An 11,639-nucleotide genomic window follows, 5' to 3' on the forward strand; every position below is an offset into this window, starting at 1 on the left:
CATATATAAGATAGACCAACTGTGGTTAAAAACAATAAAACCAAAATGAAATCATTTTGAATAATCTATTAATATTGATTTTTACAAATCAGGCTTGTGTCCCAAGCTACCTGACATTAATTGTCGGTGTGGTTTTGGAAACATTTAAAGAATGCCAACAACTAGGCTCAAAGATAAAAATAAATCAGACAAGGTTCTGGTTCCTGCTCTCAAGGAATCCACCATCTAGTCAGGATTTAACTGCTATTTTTTAAAAAGCGCCTCACAGTGAGAAACGCCTCTGTAGAAATAGTAGTAAAAAACAAGTAATTTTCCTGAGCTTTTGCCCAGAATCCACTCCCATATTCAGAGTTGTCCATCTTTTTTTTTTTTGGCAAGGAAGATTCGCCTTGAGCTAACATCCATTGCCAATCTTCCCCTTTTTTTTGCTTGAGGAAGATTAGCCCTGAGGTAACATCTGTGCCAATCTTCCTCTATTCTATCGTATATGGGATGCTTCCACAGCATGGCTGATGAGTCCATGCCCGAGATCCGAACCCACGAACCCGGGCCACCAAAGCCGAGCACACGGAACTTTAACCACTCAGCCATGGGCTGGCCCCCAGAGCTGTCCATCTTTAAAACCCCTGCCATGCCTACATCACAAGGCACTTCTGAGGAACAATGGGGAGTGTGGACAGTAAACAGCCAAGTGCTGTGGAGACTACCATGGCAGTCAACCTGACGAGTGGTCCCAGGTTGAAATGGCCAGCCAGTCACCTAGGCCACTTCCAGAAGCAGGCACGGCCTGTTGCTTCTGATCTCTGTGTGTCCTTAAGCCAGTTGGTGGACAAGGGCACCACCACTTAGCGGTGCTTTGCTCCCACTGCTCAATGAAATGAAGAGATGGACCCACGCCATTTCTAGCTGATGTGAAGAGTAGAGAAGTAGGGGCCATGGTAACAATGCAGCAATTTGGGCCACCTCTGATAATCTTAAGCCAGGGGCCACTTGGTGGCTTCCTCCCTACTTTAAAAACTACATTTCTCTGGAACTGGCCAGGTGGTGCAGTGGTTAAGTGCGCACGTTCTGCTTTGGCGGCCTGGGGTTTGCCGGTTCGGATCCGGGTGTGGACATGGCACTGCTTGGCACGCCATGCTGTGGTAGCCATCCCACATATAAAGTAGAGGAAGATGGGCATGGATGTTAGCTCAGGGCCAGTCTTCCTTAGCAAAAACAGGAGGATTGGCAGCACACATTAGCTCAGGGTTGATCTTCCTCAAAAACAAAACAAAAAAAAAGAGGAAGATTGGCAACAGATGTTAGCTCAGGGAGAATCTTCCTCAGTCAAAAAAATTTGAGTGGGGGTTGGCCCGGTGGCACAGCGGTTAAGTTCACATGTTCCACTTCTCGGTGGCCCAGGGTTCGCTGGTTCAGATCCCAGGTGCAGACATGGCACTGCTTGGCAAAAACCATGCTGTAGTAGGTGTCCCACATATAAAGTAGAGGAAGATAGGCATGGGTGTTAGCTCAGAGCCGGTCTTCCTCAGCAAAAAGAGGAGGATGGGCAGTAGTTAGCTCAGGGCTAATCTTCCTCAAAAAAAAATTTTTTTTGAGAGAGATTCTCTAAAATAATTGACCAGTCTGACCAGTCCTCTTCAAAAGTTTCCAGTCATGAAAGACAAAAAAGATGGAGGAATTGTCTCAGATTAAAAGAGACTAAGCAGGCCAGCCTGGTGGCATAGCACTTAAATTCATGCGCTCCGCTTCAGCAGCGCGGGGTTTGCCAGTTTGGATCTGGGCACGGACCTACACACCACTAATCAGGCCATGCTGTGGCAGGCATCCCACATATAAAAAAATAGAGGAAGATGGACACAGATGTTAGCTCAGGGCCAATCTTCCCCAGCAAAAAGAGGAGGCTTGGCAGTGGATGTTAGCTCAGGGCTAATCTTCCTCAAAAAAAAAGTAAAAAAAGAAATAAAATAAAAAGAAAACAGACTAAGGAGACTTAATAACTAAACGCAATGTGGGAAATTGGACTGGATCCTGAACAGGAAAAGGACATTAATGGGACAAATGGCAAAATTTGAATAAAGTCCATAGATTAGTTAGTAGTATTACATTAACGTTAAATTCTTGTTTACATAATTTGAATATGGTTATGTAAAACATTAACATTAGGGAAAACTGGGCGAAGAGCATACAGGAAGTTTGTGTATTATTTTTGCAAGTCTAAAATTATTTTAAAACAAAAAGTTTAAAAAAATGTACATGAGGCTGCCCCAGTTAAGTGCGCACATTCTGCTTCAGCGGCCCAGGGTTCGCCGGTTCGGATCCCTCGTGTGGACATGGCACTGCTTGGCACGCCATGAAGTGGTGGGTGTCCCACATATAAAGCAGAGGAAGATGGGCATGGATGTTAGCTCAGGGCCAGCCTTCCCCAGCAAAAGAAGGATTGGCAGCAGTTAGATCAGGGCTAACCTTCCTCAAAAAAAAAAAAAAAGTACATGATGCAGGTCAGGGGTTGACAAATTTTTTGTGTCAAGTGCCATATAGTAAATACTTTGCACTTTGTGGACCATATGGTCTTTGGGGCAACTACTCAACTCTGCTGCCAAAGACTATATGTAAATTAACAAGTGTGGCCGCGTTCCACTAAAACCTAATTTATGGACACTGGAATTTGACTTTCCTATAATTTTCAAATATCACAAAATTTTATTCTTCTTTGGATTTATTCTCCATCATTCAAAAATGTAGAAGCCAGGGGCCGGCCCGGTGGCCGAGTGGTTAAGTTTGTGCGCTCTGCTTCGGTGGCCCAGGGTTTTGCAGGTTCAGACCCTGGGAGCGGACATGACACTGCTTGTCAGGCCACACATCCCACATGCCATCCCACACACCACAACTAGAAAAGGACCCACAGTTAAAATATACAACTACGGACTGAGGGAATTTGGGGAGAAAAAGCAGAAAGAAAAAAAAAAAAAGGACTGGAACAGTTGTTAGCTCAGGGGCCAATCTTTAAAAAAAAAAAAAAAAAAAGAGTAAAAGCCATTCCTAGCTCACAGGCATGCAAAAACAGGCATTAGGGCCAGATCTGGCCCACAGGGCAGGGACAGCAGACTCCTGCTCTAGGTCAGAATTTGCCAATGCGTGCTTCAATTAAGGCAAAAAAATTGCTTCGCATCAATTAAGTTTGGCAACACTAGATCAAAGAAGGTTAGGTACACGCCTTTATTGCAGGACATCTCAGTGCCTTTAATGTGGTACTACACACTGACAAGCTCCTAGAAGGGATAATGATACGTAGCTTTTTCCAAACTTATTTTTACCACACAACACTTTTTTCAGGGGCATCTCTTCAGACTAGTGGCCTGAAGACACACAACAGAAATGCTGATTTAGGAACTTTTTTAAAAGGAAATTTTCAGATTGAGAAGCTTTAAAGACGCCACCAAATTAAAATAGTTTTACCCAGCACCTGGATAATATCTGAATAAGCATTTGACAACTTTTTTTTTTTTAATCCTAGGAAACACAAACAAGGCAGGAAGACAAACACAGGCAGGAAGTCTTGGCTCAAACCCAACCTTTTCTGGGGGGGAGGGGAAGAGAAGTGGAGGGTGGTGTCAGCAGAATTAGGTCATAATATGGAATCTCTGCGCCACAGGGCAACGTAAGCATTCTAACAGGTTCTGAAAAAGTGATCTGCTTAGAATTTTGTAAATCACAAAATAAGGAGTTTTGATGTTTGATTAGAAAACTAAAGACACGCTAGAGTATTATCTGCAGATTACATGTAAGTGAGGATTAACTAGCAAGTCAAGTCCTTAAAAGGACTGGTTTTAAATGCTGGATGGAAAGTTAGCTGACAGATTTCAAAAACTCTCTCTGTAGACACATCTATACAACACACTGCTGGAGAGAGGATTAAAGAGGGATTTATGTCTCAGGGAGGAAAGGCTGGCCTGAACAATCTCAAGGGGCCCTTCTGACCCCTCATTCTGCGATCCAAAGAGTCCACTGGCTTCTTCTGATCAAACACAAAGTCTTCAGAGGCATTTCCAAGTTGTTCTAAGAAAATAAGCTACAAACCCATAGGGTGGGGACCCTGCTTAGCTATTCATTCAATAAACCTTTAAGGAGCCTTTATCAGATGGGGTGTGCTAAAGTCCTTAAAAGGAAGGATGGTGCACAGGACAACCAGGAAGAGATTACATAAGTTCAGACCCACCGGCCTTACTTCTAGAGGATGTAGGCTAGGGGGATCGAGGTGTCAGGAAAGAGGGCAGAAAAAAAGCACTCAGCACCAGAAAGATTCAAAATAACCACTCAGAATCAGACACTCTTAAGCTGGAAAGGAGCTTCATCCGACACCTGTATACCTCCTTCAACAGGGAGTTCACCACCTGTGGAGGCAATCTATTCCATTGCTGGTCACCTCTGCCCAGCATTTAGTTCTTAATTAAGTCAAAATCTTGTCTTCTTGTAGAATTCACCTGTTGGTCCTAGTTCTGCCTCTTTCAACCCCAAAGATGAAGTGGAAGCCCTCTTCACCATAACAACTTTTTCAGTTTTTAACGACACTTCCTTTGCAGGGCTCTCTTTTCTGAGCTAAACATCCCAATTCTTTCAAAGATCCTGAACTGGCTCCAGCTGCCAGAAAGCGAAGAATGGATACCTAGTACTCACAGCAGGAAAGCACTTAGGATCAGTGGGTTTCAAACATCAGTAAGCAAAGGACCCCCAAGTCTAAGTTCAAAACGCAGTTTCCTAGGTTCTGACCCAGATACTAAATCAGGGGTCTTATTTGAGCCTCGTCGTGTAAAGCATGCATCTCAGAGCATTTCAAAGCAGATGGTGTGAGCACCATACTTTGAGAAACACTGCCCTGTTTCACAAATGACGAAACTGAGGCCCAGCACAGGGAAGGAATTTGGCCCAGAACGCACAATTGGCTGTCGGCAGCGAAGTCTCGAACCCGATTCTCTTACTCCCAACCCCAACTCTGTTTACCACGGTTCCCGGCTTCGTCTGACCATTCGGGAAACTCGTTAAAAGCACCTCCACATGAGAGAGGCAGCTTCGAGCGGGGCACAGAAGGAGAATGAGTCCCTGCCTAGAAAGGAGAGCTCGTGGGAGCTTTCCCCTTCTCGGGGCCTCAGTTTCCCCAAACTATAATCCCGGGACGGAAGACCACAACGCCAGCCCGAGCTCTCTTCTGGGGCGGCGGGCCCGGGGCAGAGCTGGGCTTGCTGTCTTTGCGCCCCTGGGCTCAGGAGTCGCAGCCCGGGGGCCGGGTGAGGAAGGAACGCAGCGCCCTGCCCCCGTCCCTCAATCTCGACAGCCCAGAGCTGCCGACCCAGCCCCTTATGTACCTGCCTCTGCTCAGGTAACGCCGCCGAGGCCGCCGCAGCCCCGTCCGTCGGCCGCCCAGCAACTCCGGCAGTCACGTCAGTCGGTAGAGGCCAGACCTCTGATCCCTCCTACGCGGACTCCGGTCACCTGATACAGAACCGCCCCTCCCCGAGGGACTTCCGGCCACAACCGGAAAAGGTTGGTCCGCTGCACTGTCTTCCGATCCAGGTCCCCGGCTCTAAGGTTCCGCCTGCGGGCAGGCAGCGGGGGACCCTAGGGCCTACTTGGTGTTACCAACTGAACATTCTCCGCAACTGGGGAGCCACCCGAGGAAGGGTCTCTTGCCCTTCCTCTTGGAGTTCTTCCTCTTTTCGGTGTCGCGAGCTAAAGATAACATTTTGGCTTGTTCTGAGCAGGTTGTGCTTAATGTCTTATGGAGCCAGAGCTGGGGTAACGTTGGCAGCTTCTAAAGAGCCTTGGTTGAGGCAGAGAAGGTACCAGATTGATGCGGGCTTGGCGAGCGGAGGAGTCAAAAAAAAGATTTCTTGGACTCTCAAGGTCTGGTAGTAGTACTCCTTTATTCAGAGAATAGCATGGGGACAGGAACCATGGGCAATGAAGGGCTGCAGGCATGTAGGCCAGGACACCTTGGCCTTCTCTACCTGGGGTAGCCTTGATCCACATCAAGATAAGCTTAGAACTTCTTGTTGCATCAGAATGTGAGGATGATAGGAATAAGAATGATGGGAATATGTCAAAGGGGTCAACACAGAGGTTAACTTGAAGGAGATACCACTGGCCAAATCAGGGCAATTTGACCATCAAGATACATAATGATAGTAACAGAGTATAATTGAATAAAATGGTAATCCATGAGTCTTTACTGACATAAATAAAGAAATGAATAAATAAATGAGGGAGAAGGGAATATTCTTCCTTTTGGTAGAATGCCAACCAACGAATATGATTGAGTTAGAAAAATCAATAGTGAATGGTAAAACTTGAGAACAGGATGGTTACACAGTAAAATTGTCTCCCATAAATTACTTATTGATTACAAAGGGAAAAGAGTAATTTTACAGAGGTATAACCTTGAAGAACAAGTGAATCAAAGTGATCAAAGTTAACATCACCAGTTATGGGTCAAGTAGAGATCATGTGCCTCCTAATAAGATCAACTGAAAAGGTGGCCGAGTGGTTAAGTTCACTTGCTCTGCTTTGGCAGCCCAGGGTTTCACTGGTTCGGATCCTGGGCACGGACACGGCACCGCTGTTCGGGCCAAGCTGAGGCAGCATCCCACATGCCACAATTAGAAGACCCACAACTAAAAATATACAACTGTGTACTGGGGAGATTTGGGGAGAAAAAGCGGGGGGGTGGGGGGGTGGGAAGATGCGCTGAGGAGGACACAACATCTCTTCTGTGGTATTTGTCAAAAATGCATATCCCAAATCTTATGAGGAAGCATGAAATAAATCCAAGTCCAGAAACACTGTACGAAATAACTCTGTCATGGGAGACAGAGAAAGGCTTAGGAACTCTTTAAAGAAGATTAAAGAGGCATGACAATAGACTGTGGTGTGTGATTTTTTTTTCTTGAGGAAGACTAGCCCTGAGCTCACATCTGTGCCCATCTTCCTCTATTTTATATGTGGGACACCTACCACAGCATGGCTTGCCAAGCGGTGCCATGCCGGCACCCGGGATCGGAACTGGCAAACCCCAGGCCACCTAAGTGGAACATGCGCACTTAACCGCTGCTCCACCAGGCTGGCCCCTGGTGTGTGATTCTAAATTGGATCCTGGACTGGGGTGAGGGGGGACAGAATAGGTACAATGGACAATATTGGGACAAATGATGAAATTTAAAAACAGATTGTGGGCTAGCTGTTAATACATATTGTATCAATGTTAAATTTTCTAAATATGATTGTCGTATTGTGGTTATGTTAAGGAAATGTCCTTGTTCTTAGGAAATCTTTGTGAAAGTATTTAGGGGTAAAAGGGCACAATGTCTCCAACTTAATTTCAAATGATTCAGAAAAAAATGCACATATATATATAAATAGAATGATTAAGCAAATGAGGCAAATGAAAACAACTGTGAATCTAGGTGTTAGGGAGGGGGGTGAATTCCCCCCGTTTTCCTCAAGGTTTTTATGGCTGATGAAATAATTTAATAGACAAGTTAGCAGGAGAAAATAAGTTTAATAGCATGTGTAAAAGGGAGAAACTCAGGAGAAACTGAGTAACTCAGCCATCCAGTAGAGGCTGCCTGTTTAAATATCTTTAGCCACAGACAAGGAGGACGTTGTGGGTAGTGATTTGGGGCTTCAAAGGCGGGGAAGGCAATTCACATGGAGATGGAAAAGCAAATGTTTGGTAAATAGAACTTCAATAAGAGTGAGCTTAGCAAGGACCCTCCCAGTCTACAGATACCCAGAGTTATCTATGGTGATGACCTGTAGGGGACAGGCCTTTATTTTAAATTTCTTTTAGGCAGTTAGGGGGCAAGGTCAAATGTTCTTCCTGAGTCTTCTAAGACTCTATTGTCTTCAGCTTGAAATAATCTGCATACCAAAGTGGTGTATCTTGGGGTGACCTACTCTGAACCCCATCATTGGTAAAGGTTATATGGAGTTCTTTATGTAATTTTTGCAACTTTTCTTTAAGTTTTAAATGATCTAAAAATTAAAATTTACCCCCAAAAAGGGGGGAGTGCTTCAGTCCTAGTGAATTTCCTTATTTATCTATCACACATTTATTTATGTGCTAGGCGCTGGTAGTTCAGTGAGAGACAAAGCAAGACCTTTGCTTTCATGTCAGGTGGGAAAGATATTAAACATGTAATCACATATCTAATAGACTATTTATCTAGAGGAAGATGGGCACGGATATTAGCTCAGGGCCAGTCTTCCTCAGCAAGAAGAGGAGGATTGGTGGCTGATGTTAGCTCAGGGCTAATCCTCCTTAAAAAAAAAAAAAAATACCAACTGTGGGGGAGGAAGACATTTCCTCTACCCACTGTGGGTTCTTCTGGCCAGAGAATAAATTAAATTCACAGGAGACAGAATAACAGGAGAAAATTAAACAGAGCTTTATAACATGTATACATGGGAGAGGCTCAGGCAACCTCAGCAACTCGCCAAAATGGCTGAATCCACCACCTTAAATATCCTCCTCAGCTAAAGACAAAGGAGGATGTTTGAGGTGGGTGGAGTCAGTTACAGGAGGTTACCAGACAAGTACAGTAAAAAAGATGCAGATTTAAGTCCTTGCCTTTGGCGTTAAGAGTCTCTAGAGATAAGGTCATCCCCTCTTCTTCCTGGTGCAGAGAGGAAGACACCTTTACAGATGGAGATTTCCTTTACAATGTAAATGTCTCTTAACAAAGGGTAAGTAAATTCTACTTTTCAGATTTTCTTTCCTGTCTGCAGTTTAAGTAACCAGCCCCAAATAATCCTCATGCCAAAGAGACATATCTTGGGGTGGCCAATTCCAGTCCCCCACACTAACATTTACTGAGCTAAACTAAGCATACTCCACACAATGGTTCATTTGATCCTCACAGCAGCCCTATGAATGGTTTTGGTGACTGTCTCCATTTTACACATTAGTAAAGGAGAGTTTTTAAAAGTTTGGACAATTTTATCATTCAATTAAAAGGGTTTTTTTTTTTTTTTTAAGTCTGAAACCACTATACAGGCAGTCAGTCTCTGGAGTTCTTGACACTTGTCTTCATTGTTTCATTAATTCAACAAACATTTGTTATTAAGTGCCTACAATTATCCCAGACGGTGCAGGCTTGCGAGCCAAGGAGTCGAAAGAAAGATTTCTTGGACTCTCAAGGTCTGGTAGCAGTGCTCTTTTATTCAGAGAATAGCATGGGGACGGGACCCATGGGCAGTGAAGAGCTGCAATGGGTTGAGGGTTAGGGCTAAATTATAGGGCATAGGTATGGAGTTATTTCTTTACAAGACAAAGGAAAGATTATATTAAAAAGTCATTAAAATGGTATCAGTACAGGTGGCGTCTGGTTATTGGAGTCTTATAACTTTGGATACTAATCAGGTCAGGACGTCCTATACTTCCCGGAGGATGATATAGATGGGTATGTAGGCCAGTACGCCTTGGGCTTCTCTCCCTGGGGCGACCTTAATCTGCATCACCAGAGACTGTGTTTTTTAAAAATATAAATAATGAGTTCAAATTAGCCTCAACAACAGAGAAAAGTCAAGCCTGAAATCTGTGGGAATTAAATAGCCCTACTATGAAAGGTGAACGATGTGGTAGCACCTGGAGGAGCTTCCTCAGAGATTCCCTTAGTCTGGCCACCCTGGGGGAGGCATTTCAAAGGTATAGGTAATAACAAGCAATGGGCTCCCTCTGCTCACCTCGATCTGAGCCAATTAATCACAAGTTAGAGATCGAGAAAGGAAGTTTAATTAGATTAAACTAGCCAGCAAATCAGAAGATGGGTGACTAATGTCTCAAAAACCCATCTTCAAGGATTACAGAATCTTGAGGCAGTTTGTAGGGAAAATGGACAGTAAGAAGGGGATTTAGAAATGTACATGATGGACTCCAGGATCTCTCATTGTTCTTTTCTTCTGTCGATAATGATGTATATTCTACAAGTGTTCTTTCTTTTTAGATGCCTTCTTATTCCCTGGGAAAATTCATTAAAATTGTTAGGAACAAAGCTATCAGAGTCCCTCAGCAGGGGTACGTGCACAGGATCGGGGCCAGAAAATTATGAAACCATGCAGCAATTTATAATGATCATATGCTAGAAAGATTTCAACTAAGAAAGGGTTATTCAGTGTAACAAGATGGCCTCACTTATGTTCACTTACATAGGGTCTCAGTAGGGGATGAAGGTAGTAGGCAAAATAACTCATAGATGAAATTCCTCATCTGCCAGCCTTCTTCTCAGGTTCCTGTGGACAGAGAGTAACAGAGGGGATGTTTCTAGTCACACAAGCCTGGATTTGAGTCCAGGCTCTGAGAAAAAGGAAAGAAGCCCCTGATATCCAGGACCTGGCCTGGCACTCACAGGTAGGCCTTGGTGTTCTGTTGAGCATAAAAATGTCACAGAATATCAACATCAGACAAGGCCACTCTGTGACTGTGATGAATCCAGAAAATAGCAAGAGATTTTCGTAATCATGTTTGAACAAGACAAAACATGAGCATTGTCCAAACCACAAAAATGACCAGACATTTCCCTGTCCTGGTTTATATAGAGATTGCTGCTTCTTTACTCATCACAGCTTTAGTCTCAGGCTAGTCTTCCTGCCTTCTAGATTAGATTTACCAAGATATCCAGTCATAGATAGCATTCAATCCAGATCAAAACCCTGCCTCTTTAACCGCTCCAGATTTCCTAACACAAGCCTAAATCTTAAATGCCCTTCCTAACACCCTGTTACTGAATACCTCATCATTCCTCCTGATTCACATCCCCTCTTCGCTGTAACAAGTAATAAGTAATAAACCCACCTTGTTCAACCGTGAATATGTTCCTGGTGGTCTCTTTTTTTTTTTTTTTTTTTGAGGGAGATTAGCCCTGAGCTAACATCCACTGCCAATCCTCCTCTTTTTGCTGAGGAAGATTGGCCCTGAGCTAACATCTGTGCCCATCTTCCCTATTTTATATGTAGGATGCCTGCCACAGCATGGCTTGATAAGTGGTACGTAGGTCTGCACCGGGATCCAAACCAGCGAACCCTGGGCCGCCAAAGTGGAACGTGGGAACTTAACCGCTGCACCACCAGGCTGGCCCCTCCTGGATTTCTGACTGGAGGGTATTGAAAGCTCCCACACTCACTAGCTCTGTGACTTTATTTCTTTTCTTTGCTTTTTAATTTTTTTTGAGGAAGATTAGCCCTGAGCTAACTACTGCCAATCCTCCTCTTTTTGCTGAGGAAGACTGGCCCTGAGCTAACATCCGTGCCTATCTTCCTCTACTTTATATGTGGGACGCCTACCACAGCATGGCTTGACAAGTGGTGCCATGGCTGCACCTGGAATCTGAACTGGCGAACCCCGGGCCGCCAAGAAGGGGAACATGTGAACTTAACCACTGTGCCACCAGGCTGGCTCCCCAAGCTCTGTGACTTTAGACAGCAGTTTCACTTACAGAAGTCTCCGTTTCCTCATCTGTTAAAATGGAGAGATTTATTATCATCTCAGAAGGTTGCTGTGAGGATATAGAAGAGGTTTAGCACTGAGTAAGCTCTCAGTATACTTTAAAAAATTCCTGCTTGAGCTCCTACCTCCTTTGAAAAAGTCAGAG

At 44.4% G+C, this 11,639-nt stretch overlaps 1 protein-coding gene across 2 annotated transcripts in view; it reads right to left on the reverse strand.

Annotated features, from left to right (window-relative positions):
- Window positions 1-5,531, reverse strand: part of RNF185 (ring finger protein 185) — a 30,140-nt gene extending 24,609 nt beyond the window's left edge. Inside the window, exon 1 of one of the 2 annotated variants that reach the window (XM_001497319.7) lies at window positions 5,361-5,531. The gene's annotated coding sequence lies outside the window, so the exon portion shown is untranslated. The remainder of the gene's footprint in view (window positions 1-5,360) is intronic. The other variant, XM_005612424.4, reaches the window with a different exon arrangement.
- Between the last annotated feature and the right edge of the window lie 6,108 nt (window positions 5,532-11,639).

The sequence above is a fragment of the Equus caballus genome, chromosome 8 (assembly GCF_041296265.1).
Source record: "Equus caballus isolate H_3958 breed thoroughbred chromosome 8, TB-T2T, whole genome shotgun sequence".
Classification (NCBI taxonomy): domain Eukaryota; kingdom Metazoa; phylum Chordata; class Mammalia; order Perissodactyla; family Equidae; genus Equus; species Equus caballus.